The sequence below is a fragment of the Equus asinus genome, chromosome 15 (assembly GCF_041296235.1).
Source record: "Equus asinus isolate D_3611 breed Donkey chromosome 15, EquAss-T2T_v2, whole genome shotgun sequence".
Lineage (NCBI taxonomy): Eukaryota > Metazoa > Chordata > Mammalia > Perissodactyla > Equidae > Equus > Equus asinus.
Window position 1 is genome coordinate 23,091,164 of NC_091804.1, and position 5,151 is coordinate 23,096,314.

Genomic DNA, 5,151 nt, shown 5'->3' on the forward strand with positions numbered 1-5,151 from the left:
GGAACCAACCACCTGGCCAGGGTTGTTTGTTCCATTTGGTTACTCCCAACTGAACACAGCTCGCCAAAAGCACGAACCTGTGCCTCGTCCTTTCACTGCGGGGCTCGGCGCAGTCGGTGTGCAGTGATCGTTCCAGGAATGACTAGCCCGCGTTTCCTGATTCTAAAGTCCCGTAAGTCTGTGGAGCAGCATCCACCTGATTACTTAACAGGGGTTACGGCTCGGACAGGTGGAACGGTCACAGCCACAATAATAACTAGTGTCTGCTGAAGGCTGACTCTGCCAGGCACTGATCTAAGCGCTCTGTGCCTGACCTCAGTCCTCAAAGAGATGGGAACTCATACCATCCCCACTTTGACAGGTGGGGAAACTGAGACACGAGAAAGTGAAGTGGAGTGGGCCGGGATGGGAGGCCAGGGCTCTTGGGCTCTCTGAGGGCCCTCACTCTGCTGTCTTCCAGCAAAGGGTCCCTTCCTTCCATGTTTCTGAGACGTCAACTTCCTTTTAGTCAGAACAGCTCTGCTTTTGCGTCAGCAAAAAAATAACGCTTTTTAAAAGACTTAAGAGATTGTCATGAGTCACCATTTCTGAGGCATATAGCCACGCCTGTGACCTGCGGCAAGGGTGCAGCTGGAGGTGCCACCCCTGGTGACAGGGTCCTTAGGGTTGGGGTGAGCAGAGAGGGTGGGGACTGCTCTGGGCTCTGCAGGGTGGGCAGGGAGCTGGGCAGGCCCTGAGAGACGCGCCCTTAGCTGGTTCCTGGTTCCGGGCCCCAGGGCAGGACGGGGAGCCAGGTGTGCGGAGGCAGGTGAGTCAAGGGAGGGCTGGGCTGGGCACCCAGCAGGGGAGGGGGTTCTGCTTCTGCTCAGGGGGCCTCTTGCGCCTCTGTCCATCCCCCAGTGCACATATGGGGAGACCACCACAGCCTCCAACAGATGCCTCTTGCCAAGCCTCCCTCGTTCCACCTCAGGGGTCCTGTTGGGGGGAGTCTTGAAACAGGGGCTCTACAGTGGGTATGGCCGGTTGGCCTTGGGGCTCCTGGCCGGTGGCATCAGCTTCTGTGGCTGGCAGAGTCAGACCAGCCCGCACACCTCTGCCCTGACTGGGGCCCAGACCCGAGTTCTGTTCCTTGGCATGAGTTCCCAGGGTCTGGGTGGGTGTGGTTGAGTGGTTGTGTGTCTTTGGGGCTTGTGCAGGATTCTGAATTGTGTGTGTGTGTGTTGGGGGTTGTGTCTACATCTAAAAAGGCTTTGCGGGTAGTAGGTGGCAGAATGGGGTCTTTGAACTGGTGAAGATGGATGTTGGTTGGGTATGTGCAGTGTGGGGAGGGGGTGCATGGGGGAGCCGGCTTGTTGATTTGCATTTGGTCATTTTCTGGAAGGATGTGGGCAGTGTGTCGCCATCGTGGGGTGAGCAATACTGATACGGGTGTAAGCATATGTTGTGTTTGGTGAATGTGTGTGTGTCGTGGTGTAGGGTGCATCTATCTGTGTGTTGTGTTTGTTGAGGGTGTGTGGTGTGTTGCTTTTGCGTGGTTGTTGGGTGTTTGGCTGTGCTGCCTCCCTGATCTCTGTTTTTTTGTTGGTGTGTTGGTTGTGCAGATTTCCGTTTTGGTTGTGTGCCTTGAGGTCGGTGTGTTGACTGCATGGGATGGTGTCCTGCTGTGTTGTGCGTTTCAGCAGACTGCTCTGGCGGCTGCGTGTTGAGGTGTTGCTGTCCGTCAGATGTGTCAGTTGTGTCAGTTTACATGCATCTGCTGTGTTGGTTGTGTAGGTGTGTGCATTCGTGTCACTGTGGGTGTGCACAGCAGTGTGTTTGTGTAGCCCTGCAGATTTGGCCCACGCCGAGTGACCTAAGATGGGAGCCCCCCGGGCCCTGACTCTGCCCTTCCCTTTGGCCCCTGAGACGCCAGGGCAGCAGTGGTCCTTTGTCAGGTTGCAGGAAGGCCCCACCCCTGCATCTGCAGGGACCCAGGGAGGGGCGCAGACTGGCAGGCTCCAGCGGCCCTGTCCATTGTTCTGGGGCGTCTTTGGAAACAGGATGGGAGCCAAAAGGTGGACCGAAGCCTGAACCCCTCCACTCCCCGAAATGACCCAGGAGCCCAGCACAGAAACCTTAGGAGGGAGGGCTAGTGACACTCCCCATTTTGCGGATGGGGAAACTGAGGACCAGAACGGGAAAGGGAGTTAGCAGTTCCCATGGCCTGTTAAGGACAGAGAGCTTGAAGCCTCCACACCCCTCATGAGGGAATCCACAGCCTCCGGCTGGCCTGGGGGGATGAAAAAATGAGACCCCTGGAAGGACATAAAACATGTCTGTTCTGCTTCCCGTTTCTGAGTGCTTTGCATGTGCTAAGTACTGAAGTGGTGTAACTCTGTGGATTACGTTCAAATTTGCCTCCATTTTGCACATGAGGAAACTGAGGACGCTAAGGTAACAATTTATTAATTCAACAGTTACTCTGAACATTGCTCTAAGTACTACGCTGTGTGACGTTGAGCAAGCTGCTTACCCTCTCTGGGCCAGCCTGTGCTCAGCTCTAGGGACACAGCAGTGACCAAAGGAGCCAGGGTTCCTGTCCTCAAGGCCTGGGGCCCCGGGGGTGGGGGTTGTGGTGGTGGGGGTGGGGTGGAGGGCGGCCTGTCTTGGGGGTGGATATGGAGGATGGACAATACAAGAAAACAAAGACCATTTCAGATGGTAATAAATTCTATGAATAATTAAGAGCAGAGGAATGTGAAAGAAAGTGAATAGCCAAAGGAGGTTCTAAGAAGGCCTGCCAGGAGGTGACATTTGACCTGAGACTTGAAGAACGAGAAGTCTTGTAAAGATGTGGATGAGAGTTCTGGGCAGAGGGAAGAGCAAGGGCAAGGGCCCTGACGTAGGCCCACGCTGGTTTAGTAAAGGAGGCCATGTGGCTGGCGAGAGACAGGGAGGGGCAGGAGATGTGGTTGGTGGTGGTGGCAGGGCCACAGGCTGGGGAGGAGTTTGGCTTTTGTTCTCAGTATGACGGGCAGAGAGGCAGTGTTGGCTGAGCTCAGGGTTCTGGGGGCAGTGTGTGGAGGGGGCGCCTGTGGTCTCCTGTTACAAGGAGGGGCGGGGACAGCCAGAGCCAAAGGTCTCTCCCCCGCAGCTCCAGCAGTCCCAGCCCAGAGGCGCCGGCCTGGCGGCTGGAAGACCGCGCTGTGGGCACATCTGGGGAGCAGCTGCCGGGCCAGGGCCAGAGCAGGTCACGTGGCCCAGGGCAGGCCTGCCCCGGAGCCTACAAGGCCAGCGCTCCGGGAGGGGCAGTGGGGAACATGCTGGACGTGAGCACGCGTCAACAGGGATGCACGCTGCAATGCAGACACGCATGCACATAAGTCCCTCTGCCCTGCGCAGCCATGGCCTCAGAGCCAGATGGCCCAGGCTCAATGCCACATCCCAGCTGTGTGATCTGAAGCAAGTCACTCAACTTCTCTGGACCTCAGTGGCCTCAGCTGTAAAGGGGACATAATCTTACTACCTGTATCACGTGTTGCTTTTTTTTTCTCATTCAACAAATATTCATGGAACGCCTCCTGTGCGCAGGCCTGCGCGCTCGAGACAGCAGGGAAGAGCACAGCTTGATCCCTGCCCTCCTGAGGTCACCACGCCTGACACAGAGTGAGCACTTAGAAAACGTGAGCCATTTGCCTTGAGCCCTGGACACTAGAGGCGGGATCTCAAAGGCGGAAAGGCAGATGTGTGACAGAGATGCTAGTGAAAAGGCCTTCCCTTCCATCACCAGAGGCTGCAGTCACCTCAGGGCATCTCTTATTTCATGCTCACAACCACTCCATGAGGAGGAATAGGCATTAGCTCCAGTGGAAACTGAGGCACAGCTTGTCAATGGGAGATCCAGGATTTGAAGGCGCGATGGGCTGGCCCCTTTTCCTCTCTGGGCCCCAGTATTTCCATCCGTGAAATGGCGCATTATAATAATCCAGCTGCCACGAGCCCCAGGGAGCAGCTGTGAAAATCAAGCAGTGCAGGTGTGGGGACAGGGCTTCCTACGACACTTCTGGCAGGAACCCTGGGTTGCGACCATGGGGCTTCACTGAATGAGCCCGCCCAACTCCCCAGCCACCAAAGAGGCGTCTGCTCTCCTGAGCCGACCTGGTCACAGGACGGGAGGCACCTGCTCACTCAGGTCACACTCCCAAGGAGAGGGCCAGAGAAGCGCCCGGTGACAACGAGAGAGACAGGCAGTCTGTGTTGAAACTCCTTGACAGGCCTTAAAACCATAAGAGAGAAAACCAGCATCTGGGAGTCCTGGACATTTTCTGGAATGAAAGGAAGCCAACTTCCCCCACAGGCCTGGGGTGTGTGTGGAGGGGCTGCCATTATTTCAATCGGGAAGCCTGAAGGTGGCACAGTGAAGGGAATGTTCCAGGGGGTCTGTAAGCCCATCTCACTGAAAACCCCCGGAACCAAAATTGCCACCAAATGGGTCCCGGGTGCCTGGCCTGGAAGACGCAATTATCATCTGCTGTTTAGTGAGCACCTACTATATACCAAGAGCATGGTAGGTGCTTTGTGAGGTTAATCTCAATGACTCCTTGACGTCACCTTGGGAGGGAGGAACTTCTGTCATTTGCCAATGAGGAAGCAGAGGCTCAGAGAGGTGAAGAGTGTTGCTTCAGTCACACAGCATAACAAAGATTTGAATCCTGAACTGTTGGACCCAGAGCCCCAGACCTTTCAGTTATTCCACAGCCAACTGTTTCTGCTCAAGTTGTCAAAGCTTTACATTTGTTCAGACACTGGTATCCCCCGTGCGTCTTCATTCAGGCTGTTTCTCCTTGTGCCTTTACCACACAGAATGCCCAGAGGATAAGTCGCCTCCTCTAGGAAGCCTCCCTGATTTCCTCCAAGGTAGAACTCATCCTTTCTTTGTGTTGCTGAGGCACCTAGCAGGAAATTTTCATAATATAGTCTTGATGTGAGAATAATTCCTTCCAGTGGCCCTGTGCCTAACACAGGACCTGGCGGGACCTGGACACTCGTGAATACTAAGGGCACTTAACTATTGGGGTCCTAACAGTCCCCCAACTTACTTTCCTATTTGTCCATAAAGTGTCTTTGACATTCTACCTCCTCCTGACCAGCAGTCAGACCAGAGGCAGGTAT